The sequence below is a fragment of the Solea senegalensis genome, unplaced genomic scaffold (assembly GCF_019176455.1).
Source record: "Solea senegalensis isolate Sse05_10M unplaced genomic scaffold, IFAPA_SoseM_1 scf7180000013172, whole genome shotgun sequence".
NCBI lineage: Eukaryota > Metazoa > Chordata > Actinopteri > Pleuronectiformes > Soleidae > Solea > Solea senegalensis.
Window position 1 is genome coordinate 115001 of NW_025320772.1, and position 12302 is coordinate 127302.

Sequence of the window (12302 nt, forward strand, 5' to 3'; positions counted from 1 at the left end):
AGTAAAATGTAACAGAGATTTAGTCCTCACTAAACTAGACTCTACAACAGGGTTTCTATTAAATTTACTATTGGGGCCACTTGGACCCAAATGACAATACACATCGTGATGAGATCAAATCTGTGCATCATGTGATAAAGAATGTACATGTACATAAGCCTTATCTGCAAAAATGAATGGTTTTCAAGTAAATGAATGAAAACCTATATTAATGCATGCTATTATCTAAAAATGAGACACATTTGTTTCCCTGTGATCCGTCTGTGGGTCCAGACCCAGGCTTTGTACAGCTGAATGCAACAGAAATGCAGAGAGCGATGAAAGAACACTTCATATTAGCTTTGTCTGCACCAAAACACTGAGAATCTGTGTTTTCATGGTCAGTGTAGATCAAGAGTTTCAGAGTATCTGTGTTTTCTCCACATGAATGAGTAATTCAGGAGAGAGAAAATCTCAAACTGCCATTCTTGCATACACTACTTAAAACAATGATGTCATAATCCCATGTCACTGTCACTTTTCCTCGTGTGTGTGGAAATCATTTGGTCTGTCCTCAGTTTGTGTGTTTTTTTGTGGTCTTGTGTGTCGAGCCTGAATAAGACGTGAACTCACAGTGAAGGTCTCTAACAAAGCTTACAGCCCACTACCACGATACACTCATCTCTGCTATGGAGCACAGTTTAACACCTTGGGATGCTTTAACTGTGTTGGCATGTTCATCTGTGTGAGTGTGTCATTGTGTGCGTGAGTGTGCCTGAGTGTGTGTGTGTGTGTCAGAAGCGTAGTGAAAGGTGCAGTTTAGCAAAAGGAGTTGAGTAAAGCGTTCAGGCCGCAGGGCAATTGATGTCCAGTGGGTCGTCTGAGGAACACTAACTCACTCACACACACACTAACTCACTCACACACACACACTAACTCACACACACACACACACACATAGCTCAACAGCAGGGTCTAAAGAAAAGACAAAAGAAAGAAAGAAAGAAAGAGGATGGAATGGAAAGGAAGAGTCAAATTCTCTTTATTACTGTTGTGGGCTGTTGAAGTGAAGGAGGATGAATTTGAATCATGAGGATGGAATCAGAAATGTCAGCAGATTGAGTCAGAGCAGAGCTGGAACCATCTGGAAACAGAGTATCAACACTGAGGAAGGGCCATGCGAGATTTTAGGACTGTCACTGGGCTAATGGCAAAATGATTGGACATTGTGTGTGTGTGTGTGTGTGTGTGTGTGTGCGTGTGTGTGCTGCATGGGGGCGGATGCTGGATTGGCTTAGTCTGCTGTCTATAATGAATGGTTAATGTTAGTCGGGTAAAAAAATGAATACGGTCACCATCTGCTCCATCTAAGTCTGCGTTCTGTGCATGTGTGGGCAAGTGTGTGTGCATGGCAATCATGCACACACACACACACACACACACTCTTGGATAAAGATTTGGAAATGTGGAATCAAAGAAAAGAGGGAAGAGGAAAGAAAAGTGAAAGGCAGCAGAGAATTAAGAGAGATAAAATAAAAATAAATCGTTTTTATTGATGCAACACTGTGTATGATTAGATGCAGCAGAGATGTAGATTCAGGTGATTAATTATTAATTATTAATAATTAATTATGTAAGAAAATAAAGAAAAAAACACTATTATTATTATTATTATAATAATAAATTGACAACTAGCTCACTAGAAGATACTGGGCTACAATCAACTATAATCAGCACTTTTATTTTGTAAAACAGCAGAACACAGAGGGTCATCATGGATAGTTGTTTGTGATTTAAAATGTGAATTTGCCTATGAATAAATCTTCCTGCACCTTGTAACATGTAATAACATGTATTAAAATACTCACAAGCACAAATGATTAGTAATAACTGATGTGCTGTTTTGTCACAGATGAAACAAGAAAGATGATTCACTGACATCATTGAGTGTTGAACTTAAGTACTCAATGTGCTGAATTGTCTTTATATTTATAGACACAATCATTCACTTACATCAACTTTGATTTAAAACTGAGTTATGCAACAATCCATCATATTTATTAAAGCAACTCAAGCATAAGTGAGTACGACCTGAAGCCATGTTTTTAGCACACTGGTGCTGCACATGCATGGGTGTTACTGACGTTAGGGAGTGATAGGGTTAGGGAGTGATAGGGTTAGGGAGTGATAGGGTTAGGGTGTGATAGAGTTAGGGAGTGAGTTAGGGCGCTGTGCTCTCGCCACAGAGCGACTGCCAGCAGAGACTGGACACCACCTCCAAGGAACCAGATTGCTATCATGTGTACAGCCGCTAGGGGGCGCTGGTTTTAAAAACGTAAACATAGGTCGTCATTCCTGTATGAGTAAAGTGTTGTAATGATTTAGTGCTGGGGAAAAAACATCTGTTCTGTAGGATTTAAATGATCATCATCATTAAGCAAGAATGACATTTGTGACCATATTTTGCATCATTTGAAAACACTTTTTTTTAATTTAAAGGAACAATAAAAAAAACAGATTTCTCATGTGAAATGAAGTTTTAAATACCAAAAACTGACATTTAAGTGGCAATGATCAGTGATTTAATCCTATTACATATTACCTTACTTATCTTTCTGTCTGTTTCTTTTATAATCAATGCCTCCATCCGTCAGGTACAAAACAGCATTATCTTTATTATTATTATCTTTAAAGTATGGAACAGTTGTTCTTGACACAAACTTGTTAACACATAATATTGATTATTTATGTTAAAGACAAAAACGTGTGTATTATGTATAAATGATTGGAATTTTTTGTCCATTAATCCGCCTTTAATTATTATCTGATTATTGTATTATAATTATTATTATTATTATAATATATTAAAATTATTAATGTTAAAAATTAAGATTAATTAATGAGTTCCACATACTTCAACATTTAAACTTCATTCAGTCTTAAAAACATGTAGCTTTATTGTTTCCTAATCTGAATATTTCATAACTTCTGAAATATTCAAAAACACCAATTAAAATGAATTGAATTTTCTATTTTTTAAATCATAGTTCCACATACTTCTCCATAGAAACTTTATTCAAACTGAACATTGTCCAGTCAGAAATAAAATGTTTCAATACCATTTTAATGAGAGCATTGAGGTGTTGTGATGTTGCGTTATGAACTAATTGTATTGAAGGGAAATAAAAGCAAATAAGAGCAGATGACATGGAGGACGTCTGTGCGAGGATCTGTTACTACACCTCCGTCTGTTTAACAGTTACAGGAGGATTACAAGAGGACACAGGAACAATCTCATCCTTGACTGTCCTCAGTCTGAAGCACACACACACACACACTCTCGCCCACTCACACACCAACACAGAACACATGCATGTGTGTGATTGTGAAACTTTTCATGCTCTTCAGTAACAATGATCATGAGAGGAACAGCGGCACTGATAAATCTCTGTGGTGACAAGTAAATACAGCCTACATCAATAATCCTCATGTAACTATGCACTATGTTTTATGCACACACACACACACACACACACACGCCTGGTTGTGATTAAATTCTCTGTGGCCTATGATCCGTCTCTAAATCTTTGCAATTTTCATTTTATGCAGCTTTAATATGGATCATAGTTGCTCTCAGAGTGTCCCATCTCCTAATCTGGAGCAATCTGAGCTGAGCCTGGCTGGGCCAACAGCTGACACTAAGCCAACCCGTCTCAGTCAGCAACAAAGCATCTGTGCATCCAGTGAATGTACATCCCAAAATAACACAGCATGGAAGTGAGGAATCATCACACGACTAATCAATTGATCCAAAAAACAATCAATTACCCAAAACAATAAATGTGTGCAGAGGCTGAAGGTGGAGGGAGACGTGTGTCTGCTTCAGACCTGACAACGACAGCCACACACGGCCCTGTGTCACTGAGCAGCAGAGCAGCCATAAGAGGATTAAGTCATTAAGGGTACACTGTTAAAAAATGTATATTAATATGCTAATGCCTCAATCCAGGATTTACAAACCTGCTCAGCAATCCCACTCCACATCATTTCCTCTGTAGGTGACTGAGTGAAAAGACAAGTCTCTTACTCACTCACTCACTCTCTCTCACTCACTCACTCACACATTCACTCTCTCTCTCACTCACTCTCACTCTCTCTCACTCTCACTCACTCACTCACTCACCTCACTCACTCACTCACCCACTCTCACTTACTCACTCACTCACTCACTCACTCACTCACTCAGGGCCACAACCATCCACTCTCACACCTACAGTACACCTACAGGACAACATCGCTCACTTGACTTTTTTTAATGGGGACATATTATGCAAAATCAACTTTTTGACCATTTTAATACTTATATTTGGGACTCTGGAGGCCCTACCTGTCGCCAAAGTGTGGAAAAAGAATACTCAGTCATGTTTTCGTGGTCCCCCTTAGTGTAAGTGTAGGCGATAAAACGCTCGATGTTGAATTCACTGCGCGTATGACGGCAGCATGCGCATTTCACAGTGAATGTTACCGCCCACCAGTAAGTTTACTTGGAGAGCTCCACCTTAGCTCCACCTTGTCCCTGCGAGAGTGCAGGCGAGGGAGGAAGAGCGGTATTATGTCAACGCGGAGGGACAAGTGTGCTGTTGGTGGCTGCACAGTGGAGCACAGTGTTTTACAGAGGATTTTATATATGAAGCTAATGTGCCGGATAAAGTCAGCAAACGTGTGTTCGTGTGTTCGCACCACTTCACATCAGACTGCGGCCAGTGGTCGCCGTATTTAGTCAGCGACGTACAAACACACACATTTGTTTGTACGTCAGTTTGTACGTCTGGTGATCAGCGGTGGATCAGTGGTGCTGTCCCTAAGTGTTTTTAACTGATTTACAGTTGGACAGTGTTCGGCTCGATCCTTACGTAGGACGTCTCTTCCTGTGACGGCACTCTCTGTGTTTTCTGCGCACACTGCCATGTTGATATTGTCAGAGAACTAGTGCAGGGAGGGGGAGAGGAACAGGAAATAGAAATGATTAGTTCAGGACTGACTCAACTGAGTGGTTCGTTCGTTCATTTTCATGCAGTACCTTCTTTCGCCACATGATGGCAGGCAGCTGCATAAGCTCAGCAGGAAAGGAAACAGAAACGATTAGTTCAGGATTCACTCAACTGAGCGAGCGTCCGTCCTCAGGTCATGTGACAGCTACCGAGTCACTGTCGTGCTGTTAAACAACAATGGCAGAGAGGATACAGGACACAAGTCACTTGTCACTTTATTGAGGTGTGTATTTGCTTTTATTATACTTTCTCAGCTAAAGCAAAACTATGTTGCCTACAGTGTTAAGTGTTTGAGAACTGCGCCACCCGCTGTAAATATGAAGGAAATGACTCAAAAAAAAGTTCAATTTACTGTCCGAGAGTAAAAGAGAGTCAGTAAGAAGAGTCGAACTTCCCATCACTAGTTTCAAGAAGCTTTGAGTGAAAAGAGTTATATTTATACAAAACATTCACCGTAATCTTTCTATGATCTGTCGAGCATTAACATATCTAATTCTTTCTCTTACTCAAAAACAGCTATGACTGATCCCACTGAGAACCTACTGAGAACCCACTGAGAACCCACTGAGATCCCACTGAGAACCTACTGAGAACCTAGAGAACCCACTGAGAACCCACTGAGATCCCACTGAGAAACCTCTACTGAGAACCCACTGAGAACCTACTGAGAACCCACTGAGAACCTGAGAACCCACTGAGAACCTACTGAGAACCCACTGAGAACCTACTGAGAACCCACTGAGAACCCACTGAGATCCCACTGAGAACCCACTGAGAACCTACTGAGAACCCACTGAGAACCCACTGAGATCCCACTGAGAACCTACTGAGAACCTTACTGAGAACCCACTGAGAACCCACTGAGATCCCACTGAGAACCCACTGAGAACCTACTGAGAACCCACTGAGAACCTACTGAGAACCTACTGAGATCCCACTGAGAACCCACTGAGATCCCACTGAGAACCCACTGAGAACCCACTGAGATCCCACTGTCACGTCACCATTCTGCATTGCTGACTTTAGTATTTTTTCCAAATGACATGTTTGCTTTTCCAAAACCAGAGGAACCCATATTAGAAAGAGTGGAGGTGGAGCTTGATTGAGAGCCCGCCCACCTACACTTGCAACCAGGGCTACTTAACAATGTCCACACCCCAATACATCACCTGCTTTCTGGTTTATTTGACTTTAAATGGGAACATAATATAACACAATGTTACACATTGTCTTGGAGCCTAATCTATTAATTGTACACATCAGAGTGTATGAATCATTGCTCTTGGTGACATGTTCCATTATAAATCGTCGTTTCTTATTTTACTTTTATATATATATATTTTTATTTAATTTTTTTTCTCGCTTAGTGTTTTTATTTATGTATTGTACGGTGTCCTCGAGTGCCCAGAGAGGCGCCTCCAAATAAAATGTATTATTATTATTATGTTCCATTATGACACGACACGCACTCTAGTTATTTTCCAGTCTTTGCCATATTATGCTACCTCACTGCTGCAAATACTCACATACACACTAAACTCATAGTGATATGATTCCTGGTATCAGACTTGTTCTGATACATGAGTAGATCAATATTAGACGAATACAAATGTAAAATCTGATTAAATCCAAAAATCCTATATATGGTATGTTTCAATACAAACAGACTGTAAATATGTAAATAAAAACCAGTAACAGCATTTAAGCTGAGTCATGTTGTGGGCTGATTATTTTTTCTTTATGAGAAGTGTTGTGACTGGTTCTCCACAAAAGCAGGACTAGGGCTGGGTACCAAACTTCAGTTCTTTTATGGCACAAGTTTGGGTACCTAATCTGTTCACACTGACAGAAAAAGAAAATGAGTAAAGAAAAACAAGACGAGTGCCACAGTCACAACTTTATTGTAATTGTCTGTTACCCTTTTCTACAGTGGAGGTGATTAAACTGTTGCTATTGTTGACCAGTTAACCCGAGGTTATCTCAGCCTAGATTATGGTTTTTGAGTAATAATAATACAACCATGTTATTGTTATGTTTTGTGTTCTAATGTCAAATAGGGAGATGATAAGACATTGATTTTACCTCTGTAAGTTTATGTCAGATCCTTAGTGAAAATGACTTTTTACACTGATAAAAAAAAATGTTTTATGTAAAAAAAAAAGTGCATTGAGTGTAAAAATGCCAAAACTGAAAAATAAAAACTAAGGATGGATGTGTACCATAATGTGTAATGAAAATGATATTATAAAACTGGTATCAAAAAAAGTATCGATCAGGAACCGGTATCGAAATGAAGGTATCGGTATCGAAATGTTTTTATTGATACCCAGCCCTAAGCAGGACAGCAAAACAGTTCAGGGTTCAAAAACAAAATCACGTTACTCGTCTGGTTCGGTACAAACAAATCCAAAAGAGACAAGGCAAAGACAGAAGTCCGTAAACAGGCAATCGTCCAGAGAACCAGGAAAACAGATCACAATGAATCGCATCTAGAACTTTAGACACGGAGGTAAGGAGGTTCACAATAATACAGGAAACATGGAACATGAATGAAAACAAAAACTAAAATCATGACCTCGAGGGGAATGCAGAGAAGATATTTGCTACACAATTGAACAATGATGTCTTTGAAATAGCTTTAAATGGCTCAGCACAAATGTGTTGTTCACAACTTCATAGTTTAGAAGGTCTGAAATGACTGTATGAGACTGATATCAGTATCAGTCGATACTTGAGTTTGTGATATCGGTATCAGTCGATACTTGAGTTTGTGATATCATTATCAGTCAATACTTGAGTTTGTGATATCATTATATACTTGAGTTTGTGATAGTATCAGTCGATACTTGAGTTTGTCATCGATCGATTGAGTTTGTGATATCATTATCAGTCGATACTTGAGATTGTGATATGTGAGTTTCTCATATCAGTTGAGTTTGTGATATCATTATCAGTCCTTGAGTTTGTGATATCGTATCGGATGAGTTTGTCATTATCAGTATACTTGAGTTTGTGATATCAGTATCAGTCGATACTTGAGTTTGTGATATCGGTATCAGTCGATACTTGAGTTTGTGATGTCATTATCAGTCGATACTTGAGTTTGTGATATCATTATCAGTTGATACTTGAGTTTGTGATATTCAGTCGATACATCTTACTGAGTTTGTGATATGGATTGATCAGTCGATACTTGAATATCAGTCGATACTTGAGTTTGTGATATTGATATGATGTGATATCAGTTATTGAGTTTGTGATGTCATTATCAGTCGATACTTGAGTTTGTGATGTCATTATCAGTATACTTGAGTTTGATACTTGAGTTTGTGATATATCGGTATGAGTTTGTATCGGTCGTGAGTTTGATATCGGTATCAGTCGATACTTGAGTTTGTGATATCATTACAGTCATACAGATACTTGAGTTTGTGATATCGGTACCAGTCGATACTTGAGTTTGGGTACCATCGATACTTGAGTTTGGGATATATACTTGAGTTTATATCGGTACCAGTCGATACTTGAGTTTGTGATATCGGTACCAGTCGATACTTGAGTTTGTGATATCGGTACCAGTCGATACTTGAGTTTGTGATATCAGTATCAAACACAAACAAATGGTATTGTGCCGTCTCTCATTGATCCAAACCTCTTATCCTTTGAAGGTTGTAGGCAGAGGTAGAGTCACTGACAGGATATACACCCTAACACGTTCACCAGTATATACATTACAACCATTCAGCCTCATTACAAATATAAAAGTAAAGGTTATTTAAAAAAACAAAATATTTTATATATTTTAAAAGATATGTAATGTGTGTGTGTATATATATATATTTGACAAGGCGGAACAGCGAGGACTCAGACGCAGAGGTCTTTTAATAGTCTTTATTGACACTCTTAACAATTCTCAAGGCAGGTCCTCTTTGCTGAGGAAAAACAACAGCATGGCTATGAAAACCTATAGCAATTTGCGAGCGCAACGCTCTACAAGAGAGACGTTGCGGAACTATGAACGTGGAACAAAAAATCACTACGAAGAGGAAACAAACTTAGACTACGGTTATCCTAAAAAACTTAAACAGAAAACTCTCCAAACGATGGAAAAACAAGGCTCTAAGCACTTCAAAAAGAAAACAAACTCTAAGCACAATCCTAATGATTGGCGATCCTTAACTAACTAAGAATGAAATCAAAATGCAATCTAAATGATTGGATCTAAATAGTTAAAGGTAAGTCACAATCCTAATGATTGGAATTCCTAAAGAGGCTGTGAAAATTAACCAACAAAAAATCTCTCCCAAGGAGGAAAAATAAAAGGGCTATAAATCTGAACTAAGGAGTCAGATATCAGGCTCTGATAAGAAAACTTACAAATAAAACGTCGCTCACAAAGAGGATCAGAAACTTGAGGATTCTGTGGCTGTGACGAGGCGCTCGGGTGATCAGGCATTGGCGATGACACACTGGCACTGATGCTGGGGAACAGAGAGTTTTTAAGTGCACATGGCTTGATTGTCTGCAGGTGTGTGTAATCAGGCCGGCAGGCCAGCAGAGGAGGGGGCGGGGCAAGCTGCCGGAGTGACAATATTAAAAATGTTTCAAATAATATAAGTAAATATAAAAGTAATTGATAGAAAAAAAAAACAGCACGGGTTAATCGCCCATTCTAATAACACTTTAGTATTTCTTTGAAGACATTTTATGGACATACTGAGTGAACTGAGGAAGTAATTAACAGATCAGGAAATGAAAAAAACGTCATAAAAGGAACTATCATGTATCACTTACAGTCATATCAAGTCATAAACTATGCTGTGTATAATAGCAGTGGAACAAGTTTAATCACAATAAACTTCTCTGTGTGCTGATACTAAGCTCAGTGCTTGTGGAACAGTGGACGAGTGCAGGCTCACCTCAGGAAACATGATTCAATCTCACAATAACCTCCTTCCTCTGATCAAATCCTCTTATATCTGTGCCTAAGAAAACTCAACCAAGACCCACTGTCTCATCCCATTGTGTGATTAAAAATAAAACATGAGCAGAAGTCCCACGTTTACCTTCAGAGGAAGATCAGAAATCTGTCTCTGTCTCTGTCTCTCTGTCTCTCTCTGTGTAAAGGGGGATAATAGAATTGTCTGATTCCCTGTTACAACACTGTTTCTCTTGTTTTTGCAGTATTACTAGAACAAAGATTACAATTGATGGGATTGAATTAAAAAACACATTTTTCATGTTTTCAGTATGTGTCTCACACACACAGATGATAATAAAATAATAATAATGATCATACATCAACAGTGTGTGTGTGTGTGTGTGTGTGTGTGTGTGTGTGTGTGTGTGTGTGTGTGAGTGTGTTCTTGTATGTGTATTTTCGTGAGGACCGAGGACCAAAAAACAAACCATAGGGGTCCTCACACCTTTAAAAGGCTTTTGGGGGTTAACACCTGGTTTCAGTTCTAGGTTCAGGTTTACACAATTAGATGTAAATCTAGTCTTGATGACCATTCAAAGGTTTAGGGTTAGGTTCTATCACACACAGCCATCACAAGCCATGTGATTGTTTAAGAGTTTTCTGCACTTCATTGTCATGTAATTGAAAGACGACTCGTTCTACCACTGAGTCACTGCCGCCCCCAGTTGTGATGGTTAGGGAAGTGTGTGTGTGTGTGTGTGTGTGTGTGTGTGTGTGTGTGTGTGAGCTGACATTTGTTAATGAAGCCACATACTGTATCTCTGTCAGTCCAGGTCACCTGCAGCTCCCTCTGTTGTGTTGGGGATTATCCCAGGAAGTGAAGTGGAGCAACAGTAATATGAAGCTTTCCTCTTTACTGTACACACAAACACACACGAAGAGTCACCCATTCATAAATAATACCAACATGACTCTTATATCTGCTGCTCTCCTGTCCTTGCGTTCCTCAGCGCTTCAGGAAACATTGCAGCGCTGCTGCTGCTGCTGATGATGATGATGATGATGGCATGTCATTCATCTCGCAGGCCCAAAGTCATCTCCTCCATTAACACCAGAGTCTAATTAAAAGTGTAAATGACAAATACGTGGACACAAACACCAGCCCCACTCTCTAATGGTGCGGGCTGTTGTGCAGGAGACTGATGGGCAGCTGTCTGTTGTCCGTTAACTCTGCAACCTTGAGACGGGAGAGCGGGGGGGTCGTGGAGACAACACAGGAAGGTGAGCAGAGCACTGATAATGAGTGATTGATATACTGTAGCATGGCACTTCATTTATTCATTCATTAAGAACAATATTGTCTTTAAACAGTGTACTGTTATTTATAGCATCATCTGGTCATTTCATTTCTTTCCAGATATTCATATTAGCAAAAACAAAGAATTGTTATTATCATCATTATTATTATCATTATTATTATTAGTAGTAGTATTATTGTTATTGTTATTATTAGTATTTTTATTATTATTATTGTGATTATTATTATTATTATCAGCATTATTATTATATTATCATTATTATAGTTATATTTATTATTATTATTATTATTATTATTAATAATAATAATACTAATAATAATAATAATAATAATAATACTATTATTGTGATTATTATCATTATTATTATTGTGATTATTATCATTATTATAATTATATTTATTATTACTATTATTATTATTATCATTATTATTATTATTATTATTATTATTATTATTATAATATTTCACCGTGTACAAAAGAATAACAAGTGTAGCACAGGCTTATCCAGAGCTGCTGTATTAACCACTGTGGTATTAGTGTTAGAGGGATGGAGAGGGAGAGGGAGAGAGAGAGAGGGGGGGAGAGATCAAAAACATTGAGAGTGACTGAATAAGAACAAGAGAGAGAGAGAGCTATGTGATTCTATTTTCCACATGAACACAATGTTCACAAGATCCTTTTAAAATCATTTTCATATTAGTCTTAAAATGTTTAAGAAAGAATCTAAACACACATATTCCCACTAATCCTTCAAAAACTGTGATAACGTAATGATTGAAAACAATGGAAGCAGGTTCCCATGGTGGAGATTACAGATGATATAGAGATTATGTATTTATGAAAGAGAGGCTTTGTATGTCACTCTATTTCATCCTTGTTCTTTGTTTTGTGAATTATCATCAAACCAGAAAATGGTTCTTGTTTTTTTTTTGTATTCATTAAAATCAGAAGTTAATTTTCAGAGTTTATCAGAGTTTAATGAGGAGATTACTATACTATAACCAACCGACCCACAGGCCTCACCCTGACTCT

At 38.2% G+C, this 12302-nt stretch overlaps 1 long non-coding RNA gene across 1 annotated transcript in view; it reads left to right on the top strand.

Annotated features, from left to right (window-relative positions):
- The window catches only part of LOC122760181, a 16981-nt gene extending 11385 nt beyond the window's left edge, over window positions 1–5596 (top strand). The window contains exon 3 of the long non-coding RNA XR_006358333.1: window positions 5547–5596. This is a non-coding gene — a long non-coding RNA (uncharacterized LOC122760181). The remainder of the gene's footprint in view (window positions 1–5546) is intronic.
- The last annotated feature ends 6706 nt before the right edge of the window (window positions 5597–12302 follow it).